The sequence below is a fragment of the Sander lucioperca genome, chromosome 6 (assembly GCF_008315115.2).
Source record: "Sander lucioperca isolate FBNREF2018 chromosome 6, SLUC_FBN_1.2, whole genome shotgun sequence".
NCBI lineage: Eukaryota > Metazoa > Chordata > Actinopteri > Perciformes > Percidae > Sander > Sander lucioperca.
Window position 1 is genome coordinate 30,611,220 of NC_050178.1, and position 17,721 is coordinate 30,628,940.

General features: G+C 39.7%; 1 long non-coding RNA gene across 1 annotated transcript in view; it reads right to left on the reverse strand.

The window, feature by feature from the left end:
• LOC118495347 overlaps positions 1 to 5,232 on the reverse strand; it is a 17,785-nt gene extending 12,553 nt beyond the window's left edge. Inside the window, exon 1 of the long non-coding RNA XR_004897726.1 lies at positions 5,031 to 5,232. This is a non-coding gene — a long non-coding RNA (uncharacterized LOC118495347). The remainder of the gene's footprint in view (positions 1 to 5,030) is intronic.
• Positions 5,233 to 17,721: the final 12,489 nt, after the last annotated feature.

The window sequence follows — 17,721 nt, forward strand, 5'->3', positions numbered from 1 at the left end:
TTTTCTAACAATGTATTTTAGCTTCACGTAGATAATGCAGTTTAGCTTCCAACTCTAACACTTTTCAATCANGACATTTTCAGATAATTCATTTCAACTTTCATCTTTGACAGTATTTCAGCTTCCAGCTTTTCTAACAATGTATTTTAGCTTTTCACTTGGGTAATGCAGTTTAGCTTCCAACTCCAACAATTTTCCTGATATTTCAGCAGTGCAGTGCATTTGAGCTTTAAGATTTTTCATACAATTTGTTTCATATTTCTGCATTTGTGAGTCATTATCAGTTAGAAAATCTACTCAGACCTCACAATGTTCTACATCTTTTGTCATTATTCAACTTTTAAAGCCAACAGTTCAGTTTAGCATAAGCTTTGAACTTTTTAATGAAATTCATACTTATTAAAACGATTTCCACTTTCTCAAAAAATCTTTCTCTGAATAGCTGCAGCGTGCCACAGGTGACATATGTCACTGTATGACAATGGCAGCAGGTGTGGTGATTAGCTTTATTAGAGCTGAAGGAACACTTTCCACAACCAGGTAGTGATGGCTCAGTGGATGTGACATGTGACTTTGGTGTGGGAGAACCAGGTTTGAATCTCACTGTAAAGCATTAACCAACGTGTTCTTGAGCAAGATACTTTAACCCATACTTGTTTCAGATGTGTTTTACCTCTGACATATAGCAACTGGAAGTCGCTCTGGATAAAAGTGTCAGCTAAGTGACATGTAATGTAATGTGATAATCTTTATAGCATGACACAGTGCTTTTCCCCAGACATGATAATTATTATATATTGTCTGTCTTTTCTTCCTCTTTTTCTCTTTTCTTCTCTTTTTCTCTCTTCCTATTTTCTTTCACTCTTTATACTTATTCGTAATTTCAATTATAAAATAAATAAAATAAATTCAGACCCTTCAATGTTCTACATTGTTTGGCATTGTTGAAATTTTCAAGCCAACAATTCAGTTTATCGTCAGCTTTAAAAAATATATATACCACATCTTTTATACATTAGTGGTGTTATTCAACTTTTTAATGAATTTCATGACCATTCATACTTTACCAACTATTCTCACTACTTCAACTATTAATCCAGTTTAGCTTTAGCATTTTAGCTATTCAGCACACAGGCACACACAAACACACACACACACACACACAAAGATACAGACAGACACACACACACACACACACACACACACACACATATATACACACACACTGACACACACACAAACACACACAGACACACACAAACACACACACAGACACACATCCAAACGCGCACACACACACACACACACACACACAGACCCACACTCAAACACAGATAGTCACACACACACACACACACACACACAGACACACACTGACACACACGCAAACACACATACAAATGCACACACACACACAAACAGACTGAAATTAAATTTCCAAATTTTATATATTATATTGTGTATACTATTGTAATCTGTGTGTCTGTAACTGTTGTTGTGTATTGTCCTCAAAAGGTCGCTCTTGAGAATGAGAATGTTGTCTCAACGAGATTACCTATTTAAATGAAGGTTAAATAAAAAATATTGTGTGTGTGTGTGTGTGTGTGTGTGTGTGTGTGTGCGTGTATCTAAAAATAAACCGAAAAACGCATAGCAACAGGTGACTTCAAAGGCTTCAGTCACTCAAAGCGAATCCGTATCAGTGGCGGGAATCTTATCTTACTGTAAATCATCATTTCATGGAACAGCATAATTTTGAAGAAAGACGGACACACACACAGACACACACATACTCACAGACAGACAGACAGATAATTTGACCTCGCTAGACAGATAATTTGACCTCGCTAATTCTTTGCGTATGGCGCCAGAATCTCTGACTTTCCCTGAACGCCTCAATGAAATCTGCGCAGTTCCGCACTCCTCAGCACAGCTTCGCCAGTGTGTTCTACAATCTTCTGTGGTAAGTAGCAGTATCCAGTCTGCTATCTAATAACGTTTTTGAATGGTAGAAGTACAGGTTTCGTGTTTTTAAAAAAAGGCTGGCATTGGTTTCCACTTCATACAGAATACAAACATGAATTAAGAGCGAAATGTTTGACTGTAACGTTACAGCTTGGTAAATTATACTTAGCTATCATTAGCTAATATTAGCGCCGATGCTAACGCTAACGCGATGCTAATGCTAACGCTAGCTAATGATAGCAGCTTGGTATCTTTAGCTAATATTAGCTAAGGTAGCGTTAGCATTGGCGCTAACATTAGCTAATGATAGCAGCGTTGATACAATTATTGATAGCTATCTTTAGCTAATATTAGCTTTGTTAACTGACATAAAACAACTTGTTAGTGGTTTAGCTGTTGTCAATGGAAAAGCAAACAAACTGTGTTGTTGCTGGAAAATGTAATACCAAGACAACAATGATGCTAATGTTGCTCTATCACACTGTTAGCTAGACCCCACTTAGTGATAGGTAGCTAGCTAGGTAGGTAGGTTCAATTCAAGGTCCCTGTAGCCTAAAGACATCACACACAACATACATACATGATAAACAGGATGATAAAAAGACATTCCACATGAATAATATGGACAATAAAAGAAAAGATACTACATATTGAATAAAAAAAAAAAAAATACACATACAAAGGGATGTATGGTAAGGTGCTCTATGAGAGTGATGACAGTTGATGCTAAGTGTTAATAGTAAGTTATAATACTGTTAATAAAAATCTCTGGCTAACTTTTTAGAGCAAGCATAAGTGCACAAGATTAGCACTTAGCTAACGTTAGCAGTCCTCTTAAATCTGCTTTTTGTCAATGAACCTAATCTTTAAACTGTTTAGCTTGTAACTGACATTGTGGCATTGTGTGTATTCATAAAAAATAAAATAAAAATGAAATAGCTGCTCTGCCTCACAGCCAGACTTGCTGTTATAGCAGCATTTTACCATTTACTGAGTGTTTTTGTCTCTGTACACTGTAACCTTTAACCCACTAACTCACAGTTTGTCACTGGTTTTCTCAACAGAACATCGATACTGCTGTGCGCTTTTGATTGGTAAGTATAGTAATACTATAACTGAAATTCATAATAGATCACATAACTCGACTGTAGATAATTATTTAGCATCTGTACACATTTAAGTTTTGTTTAGAAAAAATCCATTTACATATGATTTACACCAGGTGATGATTACTTCTGTGTACTGTGGCTATTAAAAGCAGACTGCACACTGCACAGAACTATGGCATATTGATTAAGTCCTAAGAGTTTTGTATCATATTAAAGGGAAATAAATTGCGTCCTTAAAAAGAAGTATTACCACAATATACATTCTAACATTTTTAAATATGAATCACGAAGGAGACTTTGATAATGAATAAGTTAATATGTTGTCCAGCCTGAAAAGTACTCATTAAACTGTGAGTTTGGTTTTCTAAAGTAAAACTGGATATGTCTTGCTCTATCCCTCACCATACAGATGATGATCTGATAGAACATGATGCATTGCTGTAGATTAAGCCACCCAGCAGTATATAGGAGTTAAAATTAGCACAATTATCAGTAAAATGCAACATTCACATTTATGCAGCAGCAGTAATCATTAACACACACACATGCATACAGACGCACACACACATACAGATGCACACACAGACAGACACAGAAAGACCCACATATACACAAACATACACACACACAGACACAGAGAGACACACACATCCCCACAACACACGCACGCACGCACTTTTTAAATATGAGTCACGAAGGACACTTTGATATTGAATAAGTTAATATGTTGTCCAGCCTGAAAAGTAGCCTACTCATTAAAGGTACCATGACATGGTGCTCTTTGGGTGCCTTTGGGGGACCATAGGCAGGCTGGGGGAACGCATATTAATGTTAAAAAAAACCCTCATAAATTGTAATTTCCATGCCATGGGACCTTTTAAAATAAGCTGTGAGTTTGGTTTTCTAAAGTAAAACTGGATATGTCTTGCTCTATCCCTCACCATACAGATGATGATCTGATAGAACATGATGCATTGCTGTAGATCAAGCTACCCAATGTTTGTAGTTGTAGTGGAGTATTTTCACACTGTGGAAAGTATTTTACTTAAGCGAATTATCTAAATAGTTCTTCCACCACTGGACATATGTATTACGTATGAATTTAATATTACAGTAAAAAAATCCTCTCCTCTCTCCCCCCCAATGTTTTTGTCCACCTCCTTCCTACGTTGCTGCTGGACCATCAGTGTTGGTTACCCCCGTGGCAACTCGACAGTATGTTCACACACATGAATGATGTCGTTGCTATGACATGTGTTGCCTTGACACTTTGTTAGGCAGTAAATACTACTACTGTCTTAACGTTATTGTACACATCTGCTTGTGCACTCTACATACTTTTAGTTAGTATTTCACCATCTGTGTTAGTGAATCCTTGGACCCTCCACAGTATACTTCATACACGCAAAAATTAGGCAATATTATGTGATTGAACACAGAAGTCAGTGAATACAGAGATTTCCTAGAGACACCTACTAAAGTCCTAGTGAAACAATGACACTACTAAAGTCCCTCTTAGCTAAATCATACCAATAATCTGTTCCTTCCTTGATGTTAAAAAAATATTCACATATTCAAAGCAATCACTTTTTATGTAATGTTTTTTTCCTGTTTTGTATGTCTAATGCGATGTTTCCATTTTGTGTTACAGGTCCGCTGACCTCCAGCTCCTCTCCCTCTCCATCTATCTATGAGATCATTCACCTCTCTCCTATCACTCTACCCACTCATCCCTTAATATAAGACGTTCTATCTCTCCTGTCAAATCTAATACATCTATCTAATTTTGAGGTTTTCTATCTCTCCTGTCATATCTAATATATCTATCTAAATTTTGGAAATTCTATCATTCTATCCCTCTAATTCTATCCCGCTCTATCTCCTTGCATTCTTGCAAGAAACCTCTTTTTTTGGAACGATATATTTGAAACTTGTCTTTTGGAACCTGATATTAACAGATTACTGGTATCTGTTTTGGATTCATGGGTTGATTGGAACCTGATCATTCTGTTTTATGTTTCTGTGAGTTTCTCTGCTCACACTTTTTCTACCTCTCCTGTCTCTCTCTCACACACATTTGATTTGGCCTTTTCAATTGGCAAAAACCTTATTGTATTTTTGAATTGTCCATATTGTATCAATATTCTAATTGGTAACAGTAGAGTATTTTTTAGTTTGTTCATTAAATTTAAATTAATTGAAAAGACTGGAAACACATACATAACACACATTTTGTTGAGCTTTTTATCACAAACATTGGACTGTAAAAACTAATTCAAAATTAAATCTGGTACATTTCCAAATATATTAGTTGCTGTTATAAAGTGTATCATTGACGAAAACTGTCTCTTGTTAATGTACATAACAATAAATTGAAATCCAAATCTATATATATATATTTAAGTATTGTTGTATGTTATTTGTCTCTGATTCACATATTTGTACCTCGTCTATAGATCCACCCACATTGTTTGCATCAACACCTTTTGTACATGCTTTATTGTTGGTTAAACCTTTTATAAAGTGAAATAAATAAACCTGTAAGGAGAAACTTTATTCTTTACATATATTAAAATAAACCTCTGAATATATTAAGGTTGAAAGAAATTAATCTGGCATTTACAAAACCTTAAATATACAAATACCAAAGTTATTCTTAGAAAAGCACAGTATTTGAACATCCGTACAGATTTCTTAATAGTGCCTTAAAATACTAAATAAACCCTATTCCTGTGTCCTATTGGTTTTCAATTTGCTGAAGATATAGAAACTTAAGTACCACTGAAATACAGTATATCCATAAATAATTTGTGTGATAACGTCAACTTTTACTTCTAAATATATCTTCACAGACTTGAAAAGATTTTGTGGGAAAACGTTTATTTGACCACTTACTATTTTGCTTTAAGATAAATATAAATAGAATATTTTTGAGATATAAATCGCCATTACTATTACAAGAGTAGATACTGCTTTAATCTACTTTCTTATGTTGCTAAGTTAATATTAATATATTTCGATATTAATTCATATTGTGTTTATTATCTTGATTGTCTACAATAAAAATAAAACAAGATTTGTGGTTTTGGATCATATCAACAATGCCGAGGAAGGGTAAGCGGTCACAAGCTCAAAGTCTGCGCCGGGAGAGGTTGAATGAGATTCAGGGTACAACAGGTGAGCGGGTAGAAAGTGTTGGTCCTCAGAGCTGTGGAGAGGTGAAGATAGCTGCTGATGAAAGTGTGACACAGGGAAGTCAGAGCGATGCACCAAAGGTTTCTGCTGATGAGAGAGGATGTCACAGCGATGGTGAAGCAAGGCCTTCTATTGTGACCCCAGTAAAGCTCAGAGGTCAAAGTGATGAACCAGGTGTACCACAGGTATCTTATGCTGACATGGTAAAGAAAAGATGTGTGGTAGTTTCTCCTGAAGCTAACCAGGTAAACCACAGAGGTCAAAGTGTCATGTCACAGGCATCTTATGCTAATGTAAAGAGTGGACATCCTCAGTGTGTAGCAGGCCCTTCTCATGCAGACCGTGTAAATCCGGCAGGTCAGCCTTCTGTAAGACACGTCCGTGCATCCCGCAGCCAGGCCTCTCTTAAATATGGTAAAAACAGAAATCAGCAGTGTACCTGCAACTCACTTACATTTCTGGCGTTCCTTCACGAAAATGAAAACCTCACCAGAGCAGATCTTGATCTTGTTTTGGATAAAGGTAATGCAATGTATAAAGAGGTCAGAAAAAGAGTTAATCACATCTATCTGAATACTGACGAGCTCCCTCATGAAGTACCTGCACGCACGCATACACATTATTTGGACATGGAACAACTTTCTAGATATGGCACATAGGAGAACCGTTACCTGGAGCGGTAGACAGTTTTCTGGACCTAGAGGCCGGACTCAGCTGTTTGCTTTCTGATGTCCAGTATGGATTGCTCCTGATGAGTGCATTATGCATTGCCGTATTCAGAACAAAGTCCGGCAGATACGGTTTCTTTGATCCACACTCCAGAACAGCCAAAGGTTTGCCCCTCCACCCTGGTTCTCACACTCCTGGTACTGCTGTCATGCTGACATTCTCACATCTTGGGGATATGATTGACCGCCTTCTGAAGTATCACAGAATGTTGGGTACACAGCCCTCCTGTAACTATGAGTTGAAGCCTGTGGAGTTTTACAATGTGAACACTGCCATCCTGAATACTGCTATCTCAGACAGAGACAGTCAGCCTACAACTCACACTGCTGCTGTATCAACTGCTCTTCAAAAGGAGGCGAGCCTGAGTGCTCACATCGGTGACAAATCTGTACATGAAATATTCACTCATATGGAAACTGAACCAGAAGTGTCTAGCCAGATCAGCTCGAACTGTGTCGCATTACACGATGCTGCGCTGAATAATTCAAACTCAACTATTTCAAAGGTAAACACTGATGCAACAGATGTCTCTGATAACATATTACAGGGAGAGTCCACAAACCTCACGTCTGTATCTTCTGTGAAACATAAAGAGGTTCATGTCATTTTTCCTGATGATATCCAAAGTGAACCAGAACCATCATCTAAATTCAGTGTGAATTCTGCAACTGAGAGTAAGTCAAACTTGACTGTTCCATTAATAAATACTGTGGCCAGTGATGACGTCTCGCGTAAACTGAAAAAACTTAATAAACAGCAAAGGAGAAAAATTAAGAGGAGACTATTGCTCTCTGAAAAGGTATCGCAAAGAAAGGAGAATCAAAAAAGGAAAGAAAGGAAAATGTATGCTTCACATGAAACATATAAAGCAAAGAAAACATGTTACTCAAGCAGGAAATATTCTGATGAAACAGTCAAACAAAGAAAAAGTCAGTGTGCTAACTACCGTTATCAAAACAATCCTGAAATACAAAAAAAAAAACAAATATATATAACGACCCGATACAGACAAAACCCCGAGTTTAGAATGAAAATAAGAGAAAGAATGACAACGTTTTACAGAAACTTTGTTGATTTCAGAGTGAGGCAGCAATCTTATATGACTCAGCGTTATGCAAATGACAAAGCTTTCAGAGATAGACACAGACAACTAATGAGACAAAGAATGCGAGACCGATTTAAGAACAACCTTCCATTTAGAAGTCTGTTTAAAATGAGATGTGCAAATAACATAAAAAGGAAATACAGATTGATAAATCGACAAACGTGAGAGTGACAGAGAAAATGACAACTCTTTAATCAAAGAGGCCATTTCTGTTTTCAGATCGCAGATAAAGGCCGGTCCCACTTATGTCTGCACTGTCTGCCATAAAGCCTCGTTTCCAAACCAAGTCCGCCCCAGGTCAAATTATGTGAAAAATCCACATATAGTTGCAGCGTGCTTGACAGGGAAGTATGTGCATGTTTGCGATGAAGGCTGTGAACACTGCAAGGTGCCTGATGAGAGAAGAAGTGAGTGGATTTGTTACACCTGTCATGAACATCTTAAAGATGGAGCTATGCCAGCTCTAGCTGTAGCCAACAACTTAATGCTTGCTGACATCCCACCTGAGCTGTCAGATCTCAACATATTGGAAAGGCATCTCGCATCCAGATGTATAGCATTTGCCAAGATTATTCCTCTTCCTAAAGGCCGCCAGAGACTAATACGAGGAAATGTTGTGTGTGTCCCGTCTGAGGTGCAGGAAATGATTGAAGCTTTACCCAGACTGAGAAGTGAGTCTCAGGTGATGAGAGTAAAACTGAAGAGACGATTGTGTTACAAGGGTCACCAACTTTTTCAGACAGTTAATTGGTCAAAGCTCATTCAGGCTTTGCATAAACTCAAAGAGATCCATCCACAGTATGAGGACATAACTATCAGAGATGAGGCTGAGTTATGTGATCCAACACTTCCTGATGAGGATGATGAAGATGATGATGTGGATGCTACAATGAAGGAAGATGATTATGATGAAACTGATTTAATGGAAATTGACAGGTGTGAGAGTAATGCTCTGTGTGAGGCAGAAAATGAGCCTGAAAATGAACGGGATATAGACATGTTGTCATGTGATGGTGAACAACCAAAGGAGCAGAGAGATGATGACGACCAGGACGGTGACATGCCAAACGGTGGTTTCGCTCTGGAATCATGCCTTCAGCCGTGTGACGTGGCAGAGGAGATTTTATGTTTCAGCGAAGGAATCTATTCCGTTGCGCCTGCCGAAAGAAATAATCCTGTCAGCTTTTTCAAAACACCTAAACTGGAGGCCATGGCTTTCCCTGTACAGTTTCCGACTGGTCAAAACACACTGGATGAAGAGAGACCTCTTAAATTAACACCCAGTAAGTATTTCAAAGCAAGGCTTTTTGGTGTTGATGATCGTTTCGCCAGAGACACAAACTTCTTGTTCTTTGCACAGTTTGTGACAGAAATGCATTTGGCAACATCGAGCATGACAATACAGCTAAGGAAAAGAAAACCGTTTACGAGGGATGGAAGAAATATTACCTCGGGAATGTTGCAAGATAAACGTGAGGTGGAGAGACTGGTGCGAAACAAGGATGCCGTGAGGTTTATGCAACCTTTAAGGGGAACTCCAGCCTATTGGGAGAAAACTACAAGAGATCTTTTTGCCATGATCAGACAGTTGGGAACTCCTACATTCTTCTGTACGTTTTCTGCAGCTGAAATGCGATGGCCTGAGGTTATCGAGGCAATAAAAAGGCAGCAAGGTGAAGATGTCGATTTTGAAGGGCTTGACTGGTCAGCTAAGTGTGACATACTGCGAAGCAATCCTGTGACAGCAATGCGCATGTTTGATAAGCGTGTTGAGGCATTATTCAGGGATTTGCTCTTATCTCCTGCAGAGCCCCTAGGCAGAGTCGTTGACTTCTTTTACCGAGTTGAGTTTCAGCATCGCGGAAGTCCGCACATACACTGTCTCATATGGGTTGATGGTGCTCCTGTTTTTGACGAAGACGACGATCAGACTGTGTTAGATTTTGTGTCCAAATACATCACAGCTCAGCTGCCAGACCCACATACACAACCTGATCTGTACAAAAAAGTCACAGAAGTGCAGACACCAACAAATCATTCGACATGTTTCAAAAGTGTCAACTCGGGATGCAGATTCGGTTTTCCTAAACCACCCGTCAGAGACACAATGATAACGAGACCTGGTGAGTGCATCGATCCAGTGGAAGTGGAAAAAGCAAAGCAAAAACTCCAACCACTTAACTTGCTTTTGAATGAACCTGAAACGGCCTCTCTGAGTTTGCAGCAGCTCCTAGCTCAATGCAATCTGACATACAGTGAGTACGAACAATGCCTTAACATGGTGAATAAATCCAGTGCAGTCATTCTGAAGCGTGACCCCCAAGGACTGCTGGGTAAATGGATATAATCCACATCTACTTGAAGCCTGGAATGCCAATATTGATGTCAGTTATATTCTCAACGCATATTCGTGCATCATATATCTGACCAGCTACATTACCAAAAAAGAATCTGGACTCTCTGAGTATCTCAAAACAGTCATCGAAAACTCCAACAGAGACAACGTCAATGAATGTGATGAAATGAGGGAAATAATGCAGGCGTATTCCAAAAAAAGAGAGGTCAGCGCTCAGGAATGTGTGAGTCGTGCATGTGGAATTAACATGAAGAAGTGTTCACGTGGTGTCGTATTCATACCGACAGATGACAACGCAGTGAAAATGAGTCGTCCCATCTCGTCCCTGGAAAACACAACACCTGAATGTTCAGATGTGTGGATGACGTTTTTGACTGACAAGTACAAAGCCAGACCTGAAACACCGGAGTTTGAGGAGATGTGTTTGGCTGATTTTGCAGCTACTTGCAGAATTGTCTATGACAAACAGACGAAAGGTAAAAATGTTTTGCCATTCCTGAATGAGATGGGATTTGTGCAAAGGCGGAAAGACGATAAGCCTGCCATCATCAGGTTTTACCGTACATCCAAGGAAAAATATCCTGAGAAGTTTTACGGCACGTTACTGAAACTGTACGTTCCCTACAGATCAGAGCAGGAACTGAAAAGACCGTATTACCCCACATATGAGTCATTTTACAGTAATGGATGTGTGCAACTACCAGGTTGTGATCATCTGGAGAGTGTCCAACACATTGTGAAACGAAACAGAGACAAATATGAGAAAAACAGTGACGAGATTGAGAATGCTGTTGAGGAGTTTGAGCAGAACAGAGGTGTGATCGATGAATGGTGTAATCTGGCGCTAGAATCGGAAGTTGTGAGGTTGGAGTGTATTGAAGAACTGGAGGCAAGAGAGCCAGATTGTGAAAATGAAAAAGATAATGTCCCGGAATACAGTAATCAGGCTAATTCTGTAACAGAAATCAGAGCCATCAGAGAGCCCCCTGCATTTGACCCCATACTGTTACGCCAAATGTATCAGAATCTGAACCAGAGACAAGCCTGTGTGTTCTATGCAGTAAGAGAGTGGTGTGTAAAGCGAATCTGTGGCCTAAATCCAGACCAGTTCTTCTTTTACATCAATGGTGGCGCTGGAACAGGAAAGTCACATTTAATCAAATGCATCTACTCTGAGGCATCTAAGATACTGTGCAAACTGCCGAGACGCGCTGAGGAGGCCGACATATCAAACCCAACTGTCCTGTTGACCGCATTCACTGGAACTGCAGCCTTCAACATATCAAGCACTACACTGCACTCATTACTCAAACTTCCGAGAAGCCTAAAGCCTCCATTTCAAGGCCTTGGTAACAATTTGGATGAAGTCAGATCTGAACTTTTAAATGCTGAAATCCTCATCATTGATGAAGTGTCCATGGTTTCAAAGCCCCTTTTTGCCTATGTTGATGCGAGACTCAAACAGATCAAAGGCAGTTAGAGACCATTCGGAGGAATGTCGGTAATAGCTGTTGGAGATTTTTTTCAGCTTCCACCAGTGCGACAGTCCAAGGCTCTCTGCGTGTATGACCCATGTGAGATTGACCTGTGGCAGGAACACTTTCAGATGATCACTCTGACTGAGATTATGCGTCAGAAGGATGATGTTGCCTTTGCAGAGATGTTGAACAGGATCCGTGTGAAAGAAAAGTCAGAGGAGTTATCCGAGGCAGACAGAGCTTTGTTGTCACAGGCCGTCACCGAACCAGAACTGTGTCCAACTGATGTGCTACACATTTTTGCAACTAATAAACAAGTTGATTCACACAACTCTGCAATGTTAGCTCTGCTCCATTCTCACATCACCAAGATTGATGCAGATGACTACAAAAAGGATCCACAGACGGGCAGAATGGCACGACAAGCCAAACCATTTAAAGGAAACAGAAATGAGTTACCAGATACGCTAAACGTAGCTGAAGGTGTCAGAGTCATGCTCACCAGAAACATAGACGTGTCTCAAGGATTGGTGAATGGATCTTTCTCTACGCTAGTCAGGGTAATATCCTCTGAACAAAATGGTGTCGCACATGTCACTATGCTCGGGCTCAAGATGGATGATGAAACAGCTGGAAGGAATTATCGTAACAGAGCACCAGGAGGACCAGACGATCTAGTGTACATCGACAGAGCAGAGGAGAAAATGAAACAGAAAGGAGTGGTACGCAGACAGTTTCCTGTTAAACTGGCCTTTGCTTGTACGATTCATAAGGTTCAAGGTATGACAAGGACATCAGCTGTAGTGTCACTGAAACACATTTTTGAACCTGGCATGGCTTATGTAGCTGTCAGCAGAGTGACCTCTCTCAGCGGACTGCACATTCTGGATATGGATGAAAGTAAAATATATGCCAACCCACAAATCACTGGAGCCCTACGGACCATGAGACGAGTCAATTTGGATGACATGATGCCTCTTCTCAAAATCACACAGGCTATGAACGGACATGACACTCTGACCATTGTTCACCATAACACAGAAGGTTTGCCATGCCACGTGAATGACATCAAGAGCCACCATGAACTGTGTCTAGCAGATGTTTTGTGTCTCACAGAAACTCACCTACAAGGCTCCTTTGTTGCAGACAGTCTCCATTTAGAGGGCTACACTATGTTCAAACGCAACAGACACCTGTCCTACACAAATGTTCCACAGATGGCCAACAAACGTGGTGGTGGCGTTGCAGTTTATGTGAAAGAGCACATTCAAGTACGTGAAAAACAGTACATACATAATGTCACTGACCTTGAGTTTTTTGGCTCTGAAGGTTGAAGCCCCAGTGAGTGCTTTGATTGCAGCTGTGTACAGACCTCCGGACTACAGTGTGACATCGTTTCTGTCAAACCTGGGAAGCCTGTTGGACTCATTGGAGGTCATGGATTGCCACCCTATCATTGTCTGTGGGGATTTCAACGAGAATCACTTATCCAACGCAAGTAAGCCAATCCTTGAGCTGTTTCAGTCCCGGGGATATGTTCAAGTCATCACTGCTGCCACCACAGATAAGAACACACTTCTGGACCTCATTTTTATTTCTAAACCGCAGCATTGTCTCCACTCTGGTGTGATGAGAACGTATTACAGTTATCATAATCCTGTATACTGTGTCATGTCCTTTAACAGTCCATAAAGATGGCAGCAAAGAAACAAAGGTCTGTACCTAATACCAAAAGTGATAACAGTTTGATTTAAAAAAACTAAATTAATGAAATCTGCAATGATGAAATGCATTATGGTCTAATAATTTAAAGGTGTCTTATTTGCAGCTGTACCAGATGTCAAAAATCCACTGAGCATTATGTTGTGTTTTTTTTTGGATACCTCATTGTTGTTGGTCTCATTTTGTTTGGTAATGTTAAGTTTTGGCAGTATTGGATAATGTAATTGGTCATAATTGTTTCAGGTAACCATATTATTATGAGATATATTTACAAGATATATTGGGCTGTACATCCCAAGTACAGCCCTAAACATTCAGCAGCTGTGTACAGCATTGTACACAGCTGCTATCATTTACGCTAGCAGAAATACATCAGAAAGTACGTGTTCTATATGTAACACGCACTTTCTGGTGTATTGGTACCTACCAGCTGAAACCCCACATTTACATGCCACCCAATTTCAGGGTGGGTGGCTGTTATAGACTATAACTCATTACGTTTACTTTCCCCTGGACGAGAGACACAGTTCTCCTGTGTCCTCTGTGAGGACACCGCCAGCTATGGCCTCACCTCCTTCATCACTGTGAAGAACGACAACAACCAACAACAGATGCTGCAGCAGCAGCAGCTTAACTGTCCATCAACAATGGACAGACAATCACTGTTGGACCACACAGGGACACCTTAACCTTCATGCTAGTCCCAGTCATTCTTCCAAGCAGAGGATGAGATAACACCTGCCTGCCTTTGCTTCACATTCTCTCTGGCTCTAAAAACTGAAAAAATGGACCACCACTGCCTGCTTTCCACCTACCAGCGCTGAAGAGTCTTCACAACAGAAGGTAATGATTCTAATTTCATATGTGCTTTCTATATTGCTTTAATTGTGTCTTTATTCCTGTATTCACTTTGTAATAACGCAGCAATTTTGCAACACCGTTGTTACAGCTAGCAGTACATTGTCATTTAAATGAACTTTTTGCTGCAGGTCTGCCTCTGCTGTGATCACTCCACTTCACACAGTGGAGACAATCAGGACTATAAAGAAGGCTAAACATGACAAGAAGCTGAACCCCATGCAGCCTTCCTAAACTACTCTGTGTAAAATTGCACTGTACAGAAATGTTGTGTTGCCTTGCAGCAGTGTTCAAGGTATTTAATTATTGTGTATTATGTAACTTTTGAACAGGTTTTTTGCATAGTCTGCAGTTTATTACAACAACTTTCTATTTTCTCTTGTCAGGACCTGCTTCATTTTCCTACGTCCACAGCTTTGCATCCAATGCTGTGCACAGTTCAGTAGAGCCTAACTACTGTTGACGTTTGGCGAGTGATCAGGTGAACTGATGCGGGGAACCAAACTTACGCTGTCACAGAGACAGCTCCTCCTCAGTGCAGCATTACAATTCGCCCTAAACAAGTTGTAAAGGTAACTATTATTTTTATTAACTTAGTACAAATTCCCTTTTTGTCCAAAGAACTAACAAAAACACTGTTGGCATTACTTTTCCATCTATAAGGCCTCTGCTCCTCAACGTCACAAAAGTGATGCTGTCCTCCCACCAAAGACTGGCCAGATACCTGAAAGCAGCAGTTCTACAGCCCCTGGATCATCAAAGGTCACAATGTTACAGCCCCTTACATCTTCACAATTACACTGTGCTCTGTTAAGAGTTTTGGTTTGTGCCAACAATGGACAGATTCAACAATTAGCAACTTACACTGCTGACTCATGGACACTATGACTGTAGGACACCAATTTATTTTGTTACATTGATAATTGATATATACCTTGTCTAATTCGAACAATGTAATCTTATTTTGTATTTCATCACAATATATTTTATTAATTTATTTTTCATGTCATCCTTTCCTTTTCCTTCTTTCTCTGTTTTCTTGGAAGACACAACAGATTAAAAAATAATAATATATATATATATACACACACAGAAGGAAAAGGAAAGGACGACATGGAATATATATTACAAAAATTATAATTATTAGTGTGGGGTTTGAGCTGGTAGGCGTGTTAAAGGATTTTCACATGTGTAAACTGGGCCTTGGGCTAATCTAAACCCTACTGAAAAGGTGTCACAGTGTTTAAATTTAAGTCGGTGTAATCAAAGCTGAACGTTTTGTCTTCAGAATGCCCAAAACACATGACTTGGTTAAATAAGCCTTGTCAAAAGAACTAGTCAAGAACTAATGTCAAGAACTAATGTCTTCAATCATGTCAGAAGACAATCAAGTGACTCTAACCCTATCTTCCTTCAAAGTCAAGGATAACCCTGCATTATTTTGAGGCTCAGTAAACTGAGCTAAATGTCGGGATACATTATTTGGGGTTTTAGCCTTCAGTCTAACCATGTGAAAAGCCTTTATTTGTAGGGTTTAACAATATTGTAAACCATTGAAACATACTCTACTGACCTACCTGCCTCTCTCAACAGTATGACACCAGTACTTTTTTAGTTATTTTTATTATTTATCTCCACCTTATATTATTTATACATTTTATGCTTATGTTTCTGTTTCAGGACAATTCATATCTTTTATTTTATTTTTTTTTAATTCACCTTTCTGTTTTCCCTCTTTATCTGTTTTCTAACAGATATATGCCAGTTGAAGGGGGAAACTTTTCAGTTACTTTAGTTGCTACATGCATCTGAACTAACTGAATCTGGAAGAGAGGACAGATGTAAAAAAATATATATATATTTGTGTGGGATTTCAGTAAACTGAGCTAAATGTTGGGATAAAATGACAGCAAGTGTCAGTACAGGGCGACTGCAGCTTGAACCAAACATGGGATATTAGCCTCAGTCTAACCACCATGTAAAAAGCCTTTAATGGTAGGGCTTAGGCCGGCTGCACACTGGCTGCGTGGCCTGAGCGTGTCAGCTGCGTGGCGTGTCCGTTCCTATTTCGGCTCCCATGTTCCCAGGTTAGAGCTTACACACTGCCTGCGTGACACGCACGTCTCATGGGCACCGAAAACGTGTGCATGCTAGAAATAGGACTGCCGCCTATTTTTCATGTGACAAGCAAGCCGCCACGCAACTGACACGCAACAGAAACACCATGCTCACGCCACGCAGGCAGAGTGAAGCCGACGTTAACAATGTTGTATATTGAAAGATACACTATGGAGCCATTTGATTTTATCACAATTGATATATTTAATTTAATTTTCAGTTAGTTTAGTTGATAGGACATAGGCCTACTGATGGGAACAATATACAGTGGTGTGAAAAAGTGTTTGTCCCCTTCCTGATTTGTTATTTTGTTTGCATGTTTGTCACACTTAGCCTAAATGTTTCAGATCATCAAACAAATTTAAATATAAGACAAAGATAACACAAGTAAACAAAGTAAAAACATAACTTCTCAGGAGTGCCTGGCTGACCAAACCTACCCCATGAGCACAGTGATGAGTCATGCAAGAGGTCACAAAAGACCCCACAACAACATCCAAAGAACTGCAGGCCTGACTTGCCTCAGTTAAGGTCAGTGTTCATGACTCCACCATAAGAAAGAGACTGGGCAACAATGGCCTGCATGGCAGAGGTCCAAGACGAAAACCATTGCTGAGCAAATTGCTGAACACTTTTGGGAAAATACTCTGTGGACTGATGAGACAACCGCATTTCAGAAAAAGAACATAATAACGACAGTAATGTGATGGTCTGGGGCTGTTTTGCTGCTTCAGGACCTGGAAGACTTGCTGTGATAAATGGAACCATGAATTCTGCTGTCTACCAAAAAGTACTGAAGGAGAATGTCCAGCCATCTGTTTGTGACCTCAAGCTGAAGCGAACTTGGGTTCTGCAGCAGGACAATGATCCAGAGCACACCAGCAAGTCCAACTCTGAATGGCTGAAGAAAAACAAAATGAAGACTTTGGAGTGGCCTAGTCAAAGTCCTGACCTGAATCCTATTGAGATGCTGTGGCATGACCTTAACAAGGCAGTTCATGCTTGAAAACCCTTCAGTGTGGCTGAATGACAACAATTCTGCAAAGATGAGTGGGCCAAAATTCCTCCACAGCGCTGTAAAAGACT